Here is a 13,518-nt window from a genome sequence, read left to right on the forward strand (position 1 = left end):
TTGTATTAAACAGTAACATGAAAGCTAAGCATCTCAGTCAATTTTTTGGTCTTAAATGTTATGAAAATCCTACAGTTTATGTTCAGAGATTCTGAGAGGAATACATCATTAATACCATAAGGACGAAAATATGAGGGGTGTATTATGGGAGGCAGTGTACATACAGTAAAGTAATAGAATAATACATGACAAGAGTAAGTTGATAGGATTTTTAAAAATGCAAAACTTCCTCAGCTTTCTGCTACAATGTCAGGGCTGCCTCTACTCAATCCCTAGGAAAGAAAAACCCTTCACTCCATAGGATCAGAGAAAAGGTACCTTTACTACGAACGAGATGATTACAGCTAAATCAGGCAAGATCTGGAGAAAAACCGTGTGAAGCAACAAATTGAAACAAACACTACAGCCCACCCACCCCTTGTAGCTAGGCAACCAAAGTTCAATCATTGGCTAGATGATGTTTTGGGAAAGTCTCCGAGTTAGGTACATCGTCTCTCCCTTCTGCATTCCTAAGCCAGATGAAATGACCTTGAAGAGATAAGCAAAGTCCAAGTCGGCGGCCATGGCAAAGCTTCATGAAAAATTTCCACTGTCTCCACCTGCATGCTTCCCCTCTCCCCATTGCTATAGCAGCTGACAGCAAGCAAGCAAAGATGGAGGCTGACATACAATTTAATAGAAAACAGCTATGAGTTATCCAGGAGACAAATGCCTCAAAAATACCCTGTTTCCCCCAAAATAAGACATTCCCTGATAATAAGCCCAATTGGACTTTTGAGTGCATGGCAATAAGGCCAAGCGCTTATTTCAGGGTTCAAAAAAATATAAGACAGTGTCTTATTTTTGGGAAAACACGGTAGTACTAAATTCTAAGATGCTCATAGAACAAAGTACTACATTTGGAAGAAGGTATTTAGGATAGCCCTTTCTGTTCATTCTGCATCCTCCCATATCCACAACAAACTGTTAGGGCAGTCTTTTCAGGATTAGAAAGTGGCAAATGGGAAATATTCAAGGTGGTATGTACTTTAGATCACTTATTAATGTACTTTATATAACATGATCCAGTAATAATATAGACTTAATCTGTTCCATTTCTTTTCAAGGTTTCCATTTGATGTCAAAATGGGCTGAATGTATCTACTTATTATATATACAGTCAGGTCCATAAATATTGGGACATCGACACAATTCTAACATCTTTGGCTCTATACACCACCACAATGGAGTTGGAATGAAACAAACACCATGTGCTTTAACTGCAGACTGTCAGCTTTAATTTGAGGGTATGTACATCCAACTCAGGTGAACGGTGTAGGACTTACAGCAGTTTGTATATGTGCCTCCCACTTGTTAAGGGACCAAAAGTAATGGGACAATTGGCTTCTCAGCTGTTCCATGGCCAGGTGTGTGATATTCCCTCATTACCCCAATTACAATGTGCAGATAAAAGGCCCAGAGTTCATTTCAAGTGTGCTATTTGCATTTGGAATCTGTTGCTGTCAACTCTCAAGATGAGATCCAAAGAGCTGTCACTATCAGTGAAGCAAGCCATCATTAGGCTGAAGAAACAAAACAAACCCATCAGAGAGATAGCAAGAACATTAGGTGTGGCCAAAACAACTGTTTGAAACATTCTCAAAAAGAAGGAATGCACCGGTGAGCTCAGCAACACCAAAAGACCCAGGAGACCATGGAAAACAAGTGTGGTGGATGACCGAAGAATTCTTTCCCTGGTGAAGAAAACACCCTTCACAACAGTTGGCCAGATCAAGAACACTCTCCAGGAGGTAGGTGTATGTGTGTCAAAATCAACAATCAAGAGAAGACTTCACCAGAGTGAATACAGAGGGTTCACCACAAGATGTAAACCATTGGTGAGCCTCAAAAACAGGAAGGCCAGATTAGAGTTTGCCAAACAACATCTAACAAAGCCTTCACAGTTCTGGAACAAGATCCTATGGACAGATGAGACCAAGATCAACTTGTACCAGAGTGATGGGAAGAGAAGAGTATGGAGAAGGAAAGGAACTGCTCATGATCCTAAGCATACCACCTTATCAGTGAAGCATGGTGGTGGTAGTGTCATGGCGTGGGCATGTATGGCTGCCAATGGAACTGGTTCTCTTGTATTTATTGATGATGTGACTGCTGACAAAAGCAGCAGGATGAATTCTGAAGTGTTTCGGGCAATATTATCTGCTCACATTCAGCCAAATGCTGCAGAACTCATTGGATAGCGCTTCACAGTGCAGATGGACAATAACCCAAAGCATACTGCAAAAACAACCAAAGAGTTTTTGAATGGACAGAAGTGGAATGTTATGCAATGGCCAAGTCAATCACCTGACCTGAATCCCATTGAGCATGCATTTCACTTGCTGAAGACAAAACTGAAGGGAAAATGCCCCAAGAACAAGCAGGAACTGAAGACAGTTGCAGTAGAGGCCTGGCAGAGCATCACCAGGGATGAAACCCAGCGTCTGGTGATGTCTATGCGTTCCAGACTTCAGGCTGTGATTGACTGCAAAGGATTTGCAACCAAATATTAAGAAGGGAAAGTTTGATTTATGATTATTATTCTGTCCCATTACTTTTGGTCCCTTAACAAGTGGGAGGCACATATGCAAACTGCTGTAAGTCCTACACGTTCACCTGAGTTGGATGTACATACCCTTAAATTAAAGCTGACAGTCTGCAGTTAAAGCACATTGTGTTTGTTTCATTCCAACTCCATTGTGGTGGTGTATAGAGCCAAAGATGTTAGAATTGTGTCGATGTCCCAATATTTATGGACCTGACTGTAATTTGTGGTCTTCATTTTTCTTGATAATCCCTCTCCACGACTTGGGGAGGGGAGAATTTGAGTAGAATCTAAAGTATAAAATCACCCATTAAACCGTGAATCTTCATAAAGATCTGCTTGTTGGACTGCCTACATACTCTAACATTGCTTTTGTAAGGCTTAAAAATAACACATACAGTATGGATATGCACCCTGATGGAGCTCTTCATTAACAGATTCCATCTAATAGCTTACTTTCTTTCACTAAGTACAAAACAGCAGCTTTCTAAACAAGGCTATCAAGCAGGAATTTGTACACTACTATTTAATGACCAAAACCAATAGCTAGATTTGCTATTCTTCTGAATGTCTCAAAGGTGCTTTTTCAAGAGGCAACTGGACTTTCTGGTTTTTCTTTAAAGACGTTTCGCTTCTCATCCAAGAAGCTTCTTCAGCTCTGACTGGATGGTGGAGAATGGAAGGATTTATACTCCTTGCTAACAGCTGGTCATTTGCATTCTTTTTGCGAGTCGTTAAGGTCACCTGATTATCTGTGTTGTCAGGGTCACCTGAGTTGTGCAAATGGGTGTGCAGCTGTCTTGGAACTGTTGAAAGAAGTGTGTTGTAGATTGGAGATAGATGATGTTGTATCCCTCCCCCTCTGTTGAGAGAGGGCTGTTCAGTTTTGACATAGATGGCCTCTTTGACCCCTCTTTCAAACCAGCGGTCCTCTCTGTCCAAAATGTGGACTTTGCTGTCTTCAAAAGAGTGACCTTTGTCTTCTAAATGTAGATGAACTGCTGAATCTTGTCCTGATGGGTTTGGTCTCCTATGTTGTGCCATGCGTTTATGAAGTGGTTGTTCTGTTTCCCCAATGTACAGATCTGCACATGGCTCACTGCATTGTACTGCATATACCACATTGCTCAGTTTGTGTCTGGGTGTTTTATCCTTGGGGTGGACAAGCTTCTGCCTTAGTGTATTCTTGGGTTTGAAGTGTGATATTCCTGCAGTGTATGGAATGACAACGTTTCTTTGTTTATTGTTCTCTGTTATGAAGGAGCCCCTGTAAGGTCTTTTTTGAGATTTGATGAAGGCTCACTTGGATAGCCACACGTTCTGAGGGCTTCCTTGATGTGTTTGTTATTTTTCTTTCCCATCTTTGCTATTAGACAGGCCTTCAGCTTGGTGGTGTAGGGTTCTGATGACTCCCATTTTGTGCTCCAGTGGGTGGTGGGAATCAAAATGTAAATATTGATCTGTGTGGGAGGGTTTCTGTAAACTTCAATGTTAAGGCTTCTGTCTTCCTCAGTGTGTACTGCACAGTCCAGGAAGGGGAGACTATTTTCCTTAACATCTTCCTGTGTGAATTTGATGCATCTGGCCACGGAGTTGATATGTTTGGTGAACGCTTCAAATTCCTGTGTTTTGATCTTGACCCAAGTATCGTCCATATACCTATACCAGTGAGTGGGTAGAATTCCTGTGAAGGAGTCTAGGGCTTTGGTTTCTACCTCTTCCATGTAGAGATTGGCCACAATGGAGGACACAGGTGAACCCATGGCGCAGCCGTGTTTTTGTCTGTAGAAACCATCATTGTATTTAAAATAGGTAGTGGTCAAGCAGAGGTCCAGCATGGCACATATGTGTTCTGGGCTGAGGTTGGTTCTGTCACCAACACTTATGTCACCAACAACATCAGCACTTTGTGCTGTCTTGTAGCAGTCTTTTTTTCACTACCATGACAGCTTTGGTAGTTGGAATGCAGATGACGAGGGAAGTCACATCATAGGAAACCATGGTCTCATCCGGGTCCAGTTTTAGTTTTCAAACTTTGCTAGTGAAGTCCTGTGAACTGTTGATGTGATGGGTGGTGTTGCCAACTAGAAGAACTAATAAGGTGGTTAGATGTTTTGCAATGTTGTAGTTGACAGAGTTGATGCTGCTGACAATTGGTCTGAGTGGAGCTCCCTCTTTGTGGATTTTGGGGAGTCCACATATGCATGGGGTGGCTTCCCCAGGGTAAAGACACTAATATTGTGGCTTGTGATGGCATTGTCCTTCAGTAGGTGTTAAAAGAAATCAGTGACTTTTTTCTTGTAACTGCTGATGGGGTCTTTCTTCAGAGTCTCATATGTAGCAGCATCCTTCAGAAGTTTGTTCATCTTGGCCTTGTAGTCATCTGTGTTTAGGATGACTTTGCATCTTCCTTTATCAGCTGGCAGGATGGTGATGTTTGGGTCTCTTCCTAGGGATGTCACTACTCTCCTTTCTTGAATTGTGAAGTTGGAAGGGGGTGTTTTGGCACTGGCGAGGGCTGCAGATACCTTCATCCTTAATTGTTCTGGTTCTGGTTCTGCCAGTTTATTGTTCCTGATGGCTGACTCTGTGGCTGTAAGGAGATCTACAATTGGTAGCTGTTCTGGTGTTACTGCAAAATTCAGTCCTTTGGCCAAAACATTATTTTCTGCTTGGGTAAGCTCTCTGTCAGACAGATTTCTCACCCATTGGTCAGTTTTTTGAGACATGTCACTGTCCATCTGGGTTGGTTTTTCTGTACTCTGTGTTTCTGAAACAAACCCTCTTTGAAAGAGGGGTCAAAGAGGCCATCTATGTCAAAACTGAACAGCCCTTAACGACTCGCAAAAAGAATGCAAATGACCAGCTGTCTGCAAGGAGTATAAATCCTTCCATTCCCTGCCATCCAGTCAGAGCTGAAGAAGCTTCTTGGATGAGAAGTGAAACATCTTCAAAGAAAAATCAGAAAGTCCAGTTGCCTCTTGATAAAGCACCTTTGGGACAACCATGACCTGGATAACTGAGAATCTCCATAGATACTCTTCGGAATACCCTCAGTCTGTGATAATTGCAAAATATCCTGGAGCCAGCTGATAATATGGGAATTCACCACATCTGATTTTAAAATGCAACCACAACCCAAATAACAAGACTGTGAGGTCCTTGGTGCTCTCCAAGCTTGGTTGTTTTTTTGCAGACATTTCATTACCAAACTAGGTAACCTCATCAGTACTAGAATGGAGTGGGGTTTGCTCTCATTTTATAAACTAGTGGTTTGCCCTGTCAGTGTTGGTGGGAGTGTTCTTGGTGGTTCCTTGATTAGGCTCTTATTTACTGTTAGCTTGTTTGTCTGAGTTGTTGGTTCCTTCACTGGGGTATTGTTTGCTTCTTGATTGCTGTTCAAGTGTTAATCTTGGCAATAATCTCTGCTCATCTGGCTGTTGATTACAGGTGAGGTAGTGTTTTGGTCATTTGGTTTCACTTTGGGCTTTTTTTAAAAAAAATATTTTTATTATACAGTTTTCTTCATTTTACATCACAGTTACAAACTTTGCAACAGCGATATACCGGTATACATCCACATTTTTTTTCTTTTACATATCTTTTACAAATTTCCAAGATGGCGCCGCCGATTGCTGCCTCAGTGAAATGCTAATGGTTTTTTTTTATTTTTTATTATTCTTTGCGATTCTCTACGGATTTCATACTCACGAGACCATCTGCTAAGAAGTAAGCAATGTTTCTTTAAGGAGCAGCTTTCTCCCCCACCCCTGTCTTTACAAACACAGAAGAGATTCTAACACAGGAAGAAGCAAATTACCCGGAGCTATGGATTACCAAAAGCAAACGCAGGAGACGTCTTAAAAGAAGTAAAAGAGCGGGGATTTTGAATAGACTAAGGAAGAGAGGGAGCAAAAAAAAACCAGTCCCTTTGATCTTCCTGACTAATTTACGTTCACTTGCTAATAAGATGGATGAAATACTCCTTTTAAACAGATGCAATCCTGATTTTTACAATGCAGCAGCTCTATGTTTCATTGAATCCTGGCTACATGAGGAAGTTGATAACAGCATGCATATACCAGGGTTTCAGATAGTAAGAGCAGACAGAATTGCAGAATCATCAGGTAAAAAGAAGGGAGGAGGCTTATGTATATATATCAACAACAGCTGGTCTCAGGATATAACTATAATACATAAATTCTGTGATGAAAACTTAGAGACATTAATTATCAACTGCAAACCATTTTACTCTCCACGTGAATTCTCATTTCTTCTAATTGCTGTGTATGTACCTCCACAAGCCTGTGTAAACAAGGCATTAGGAACTCTAGCTGACCAGATTATGGAGGCTGAAGCCAAATACCCAGATTCACTGGCCATTATTTTAGATGATTTCAACATAGGTAACTTAAGAGAAGAGCTTCCAAAATATTTTCAGCATTTCAATTGTCCCACTAGAGGCAAGAATACTTTAGACCATTGCTACACAACACTAAAAGATGCTTATCGGTTTCTACCACGAGCAGCTGTAGGACACTCTGATCATTGCATGATTCACCTTGTACCTGCTTACAGACAAAAACTTAAAACCAACCAACAATTAAATCAGTGAGGACCTGGACTGAGGAGGCGAAGTTAAAGCTACAGGCCTGCCTTGACTGCACTTATTGGAATGTTTTTTGAAAATACCTCTGCAGACTTAGATGAACTTACTGATACTGTAACATCATATGTCAGCTTCTGTGAAGACCTATGTGTACTGACCAGGAACCTGCGAATACACAGTAACAATAAACCTTGGTTCACAGCTAAACTTAAGCAGCGACATCGTACCAAAGACGAAGCTTACAGAAAAGGTGATAGAATGCGGTACAATCAGGCCAGAAATGTATTAACAAGGGAGATCAGAGAAGCAAAAAGAAGCTACTCCGAAAAGCTAAGAAATCAATTCTCAACATACGAACCAGCAAACATGTGGAAAACTCTTAAAAATATCACTGGTTACAGCAAACCTCCTTCCCAGGCTGAAGGAAATCAACAACTGGCAGACAACCTGAACGTGTTTTACTGCAGGTTTGAAAGGAAACTACAGCCACCTATCTCCACAACTCCCATCCCAGACACACCAACAACAGCCAAGCTGTTCTGACCTAGGCTTCCTGATACAATAAAAGCACACAATGAGTCCCCAAAACCCTCTTTTTATTTCCACGGCTGTGAATTCTGCTCATTCAGAGCTTGTTCATTCCCAATCTGTTCATTCACAGAAGAGTCCCAAATAATTGTAAAGAGTCCAACAGAAATCTGCCACAGTTCTTTGGGATAATGGTGATAAACACCCACCTTTATCTTCTTTGACACGCTGCCAAGACCTAATTGGCAATTAACTTTGCAAAGCCACATGGAACACAGAGTCAACACAGAGCTGCAGTCTTGAAACCGGCCTTACGTTCCTCTGCCTCGCTGGAGGCTCCAGAGTCTGTATATAACTCCCAGATGGCCCTGGCCCCATCTCTGCCTCCGATGGAGAGCCCTCGTCCGAGCCTTCCCCATGTCGAGCTCGCCCTCACGCTCGACACAACTCACCGCCGATCCCTCGCCCTTCAGCTTCGGGGATGGACGGCCAGCGGGCGCACATGGTGGCACACGGGGGTGGGGCTCGGGGCGCTGGGGTAGGCGGCCGGGTGAGGTGGCGGGGTGCGTCGGATATAGGGCTTCTCGTGGCAGCAGCTTCCCGCATGCAACGTCATCTCAGCTAAAGGATTCCGCCGACGATTCGCTGGTTCGGGGGGGCGGATGGACGCAGCGCGGGCTACGCCCCACAGCAGCTGGGCGGAGAGGATTCCGCCGCTGATTCGCTGGTTCGGGGGGGCGGATGGGCGCGGCGCGGGCTACGCCCCACAGCAGCTGGGCGGAGAGGCATAAAAACGCTACGAGCTAAATGCCCATAGCGCCGTTTTTAAATCGCGTACGACTGCTGTATCCTTCGTTGCTACGAAAGTAAACCATCATCCCAAAGCAAAACCTTGTCTATTGGTGATTTGTTGGGTTTCTTCCGTTTCGTGGTCCGAGGATCCTGAGAGGAAAACGGCGCTTTTCTTTTTACTTCAGCGGAGGAATCAAACAGACGAATGGCTGAAGGTTTGGATCCTGAGCTGTGCGTGGGGGAGGACTCCGGGGTAGAGCAAGTGGAGGCAAGCGCAGGGGGCTTGGATGAGGCTTCCACCCCTGTCGTTCGGCCGAAGGAATGGACGGGGAGTCAATGTGAGGGGCCAGGCGAGCCGGAGGGGAGGACAACTATGGCCTCTGGAGAATGGTGGCATAGCTCAGCCCTCACCGGTCCGAGTAAGGGAGTGCCGACCCCACCCTCCACGGATGAAAGGTTCCTTAGGTGGAGAGAGAGGCGGTGGATTGATGATGAGGAAGGGGGGGGTGGAGTTATTCCACCGAACTGGCTCCTTCGACTCTGGATGTCCTAAGGGAGAAGTTTGGGGAGGCCAGCTTTCGGGACGCACAGTCCTGGCAACCATGGGCTATGGGGGGGGAGTCTTCAGCAGCTTGGCAAGGGGCTTCTACAACTACAACAGATACCCGTTTCCGTCTGGCCAGCCCAAAGTTGAGGGCAGACGGGGGGGCCCCTGGACAGAGACGTGAGACCATTCCCCCTACAGACGGTCAGGAGAGGGCAACGGGTCGCCCGGATACCAGGGGTCGGCCTGCACAGGAGGAACGTCGGGCCGAAACAGGGCGGCGGGCACCCTCACAGAGCTTCCGTGGCACACCTGCTGGGCAGCCCAGGTCCATACCACCCTGGACGGCGGGGCCATGGGGGGCCCAGCCTATGTGGGGCCCTCCCCCTTTCCAAGCAACGTTTGATGGGAGTGCGGACCGAGTGGCAATCTTTCTCAGCCAGGCTATCAGTTATCTCGATCTCTATGGCCGGTTCTACCCATCCCAGTGGTCCATGGTGGTTGCCCTTACCACCGTTATGGCAGGGGAGGCTGCTGACTGGGTGGCGGACCTACACAGCGACCACGCCCATGAGTTAACTGACGTTGGACTTTTTCTGGAGGGCCTTCGGGCCCGGTTCGAGGATGACTCTAGGACACAACAGGCCGAAGGGGAGCTTGTGTCCTTGAGACAAAAAGGCCGTCCTGCCAAGGACTATGTGAAAGAATTCCGTTCCATCGCTGGGCGGTTGCGGGCGTGGCCTGAACGTATGCTTGTGCATCAATTTCATTTGGGACTGGATCGGGACCTGAGACAGGCATGCGTATATCGAGGATTACCACCGCGTCTGTCGGAGTGGTTTCGAGCAGCCATAGACCTGGATATGGGGCTGAAAGAGTTCCGCAGCAGACCCAGTGCAGGACCATCAGCCCAAGTGAGGAGGCTGCCAGAGCGACCTGTGGCCAACCGAGGAAGTGCACCTACAGCGCTTGGAGACTCCGTTCGTCGGCCGACGTTTCGTTGTTTCCGATGCAATCAGATAGGCCACCGTGCTCTGGACTGCCCTCTTCCGCCCTCCCAACAACCCGTAAGCCGAACACCCGCGACTGGGGGGAAGGGCCGTGAACGCCAAAGGACCACGCCAGAACGGTCCAAGGTCGTGGCTCAGGCTCGACCGTCTGGTAACGACACGTCACCAATCGAGCCTGCAGAACGTTCCAGCACTGGCGAGGCATTCGTTGTAGAGGGGGATAGCGACGAGGAGGACAGCAACCGGGATCCAATGGTGAGTGCTCCCGTTCGTCCTTTTCTGATCCCGGTTACGATGGAGAACACACGACGGGGTCTGGCTGTACAACAGGGAGCGCTAATCGACTCTGGCTGTACTCGTTGCTTGATGAGACGAGCATTAGCGGTGCAGTTAGGGTTACGGTTATATCGGTTGCACTCACCTATTAAGTTTGAACAGGTGGACGGGTCAACGTTGGGGGGGGCTCCTGCTACGCAGGTAACGGAACTAGTACAATTACGGATAGGAGAGCATAAAGAGTATCTTCGGTTCATAGTAGTGGATGTTATGATCGAACCCATTATCCTGGGGTTAACATGGCTGGACAAATGGAAACCAACTATCTGGTGGGAAGGAGGGTATCGCAAACTCCGCCTTGAACTAGGGCCTGAACCAAGTGCTCCTGAACCCTCTAGTCGGTTGCTGGAAGGGACCGAACATAGGTCGAGACCCCTGACACCGGGGGTTCCAGCAGTGTATACAGATCTAGCAGCTGTATTCGACGAGGCGGAGTGTGATATATTACCACCTCACCGTAGGACAGATTGTGCTATAGAACTTGTACCTGGTGCGAAGTTACCGAAACCCCGAATGTATGCGATGACACCAAGGGAGGTAGATGAATTGCGTAAATATATCAACAAGAACTTAGCCCGGGGGTTTATTGAACCCAGTAGAGCCCATATGGCTGCTCCAGTACTATTCCGGGAGAAGAAGGATGGGGGCCTTCGCTTATGCGTCGACTTCCGGGGTCTAAACGCTGTGAGTGTAGAACCACTGTATCCCCTCCCGTTGATAAAAGACCTTCTGGCCACATTAGCGACGGGGCGATATTTCACTAAGTTAGACCTGAGGGAGGCGTATTACCGGGTTAGAATCAGACAGGGGGATGAGTGGAAAACCACGTTTAATTGCCCCCTAGGAAGTTATAAATTCCGGGTTATGCCATTCGGACTGCAAGGCGCCCTGGCAGTGTTTATGCAATTAATCAACGAGGTTCTCCATGAATACCTCTACCGTGGTGTCTTAGTGTACCTAGACGACATACTGATCTATACGAGAACAATGAAGGAACATGTACAGTTAGTCCGTCAGGTATTGCGGCGTTTATTGGACGCTAAATTATATGTGAAAGTGTCAAAATGTGAATTCCATCGTACTCAGTTGGATTATCTGGGCTATAGAATTTCTACAGACGGTTTGACAATGGATCCGAAGAAGGTCAGCACCGTTTTGGAATGGCAAGCCCCAGAGACAAGGAAACAATTGCAAAGTTTCCTCGGGTTTGCCAATTTCTATAGGCAATTTATTCCCTCTTTCGCCCATATAGCATTGCCACTCACTGACCTTTTGCAAACTAGGGGACAGGTGGGAAAGCCACGGCCGGGTCAGAAGCTGAATTGGTCGTCGGCTTGCCAGACGGCTTTCGACAGCTTGAAAGCTCAGTTTGCACAGGCCCCAGTACTACAGCATCCTGATCAAGAGACTCCGTTCATAGTGCAGGTGGACGCAAGTGATGTGGCCGTGGGGGCTGTGTTGTTGCAGCCCAATAGCCAAGGGCAGTTGCAACCATGCGCATATACATCCAAGAAATTTAGTGCCACGGAACGGGGTTGGGCTATATGGGAAAAGGAGGCTTTTGCTGTCCGATGGGCTCTCATTAGTTGGCGACACATTCTAGAAGGGGCCCGTACCCAATTTGAGGTCTGGACGGACCACAAAAACCTGATAGCTTTACAAACCCCCAGGAAATTATCCCCAAAACAGGTGCGATGGGCCCACTATTTCCAACGTTTCAACTTTGTCTTGAAATATGTACCGGCAGGAAAGAACTTCCTCGCTGACGCTTTATCACGACTACCCCAATTCCACAGTAAACGGGACGACGTTGTTCAGGCTATCCTCCCTGGTAACGGCCACGGTGGGAGGGCGGCGTCCAGCGCAGAAAACCAACGGTGTTGGGAGGAGTCAGTACGGGAGGCCACATCCCAGGATAAGTGGGTGGCAGAGAACACACAGCTCGTCACATATAACAATGGACTAGCTTGGAAAGGAGATAAAATGTATATCCCTAGTGTATTACGGCAAGACGTCCTTAAAAGGTGTCATGATGCCAAAACTGCCGGTCACTTTGGGTTCCTCAAAACATTACACCTGATCCGGCGCCAGTTCTGGTGGCCACGTCTACGGTCTGACGTGGATGCGTACGTCACAAGCTGCACTGTTTGCGCTAAATCAAAACCACGGCCAGGGAAGCCCCTCGGTTTACTACAACCAGTCGCAAATCCCATTAGGCCTTGGGATGAGATAGGTATGGATTTTGTGGTCGATCTACCAGACAGTAATGGGCATACAGTCATATGGACGGTGATAGATCTTTTTTCAAAACAGGCCCATTTCATCCCATGCAACGGACTGCCATCAGCCAGAAAGCTAGCCAAACTGTTTATTCAACATGTGTACCGGTTACATGGGGTGCCTCGGCGTATCATTTCAGACAGGGGGGTGCAATTCACAGCTAGATTTTGGAGGTCTTTTATACAAGCCATTGGCTCGACGCAAGGGCTCAGTTCAGCATTCCACCCTAGCACTAATGGAGCAGCTGAGAGAGCCAACGCCATGGTAGAACGTTACCTTCGGTGCTACGTCTCATATCAACAAACCGAGTGGTCCAGTCTCTTGCCATTGGCTGAGGTTGCCTATAACAACGCGGTACATAGCAGTACCGGTTTTACCCCTTTTCGTATTGTCACAGGTCGTGAGTTTGTAGCGATACCCGAGTTAGAAGACCTACCCAAAGGCGAGCAGAATCCGCAGGAATGGGCGGATAAAATACGTACACTATGGCCACAGGTTAGAGAGGCGTTAGATGAGGCCGCTACTGTGTATAAAGCGCATGCAGACAAGAAACGGGCCCATAGTGATCCCCTCAAGGTTGGGGATCTAGTATATTTGTCCACTAAATATATCAAACTGAAGGTACCAAACCGGAAGCTGGGTCCGAAATACCTAGGCCCGTTCCCTATACTTCGGGTAATAAACCCAGTTACTGTGGTTCTCAAACTCCCACCTTTATTAGGGAAGATACACCCCGTGTTCCATGTGAGTCTGCTAAAACCAGTAACTCGTGTCAGGGATAGACCACCATATCCGGGGCCTGTTAAGGATGACCAATACGAGGTGGAAGACATAT

General features: G+C 46.6%; 1 protein-coding gene across 1 annotated transcript in view; it reads right to left on the bottom strand.

Annotated features, from left to right (window-relative positions):
* LASP1 (LIM and SH3 protein 1) overlaps positions 1 to 13,518 on the bottom strand; it is a 375,357-nt gene that overhangs the window by 214,544 nt on the left and 147,295 nt on the right. The window lies entirely within an intron of this gene.

This window comes from Pituophis catenifer, unplaced genomic scaffold (assembly GCF_029215685.1).
Source record: "Pituophis catenifer annectens isolate HBS135680 unplaced genomic scaffold, rPitCat1.0.hap2 SCAF_5, whole genome shotgun sequence".
NCBI classification, from domain to species: Eukaryota; Metazoa; Chordata; class Lepidosauria; order Squamata; family Colubridae; genus Pituophis; species Pituophis catenifer.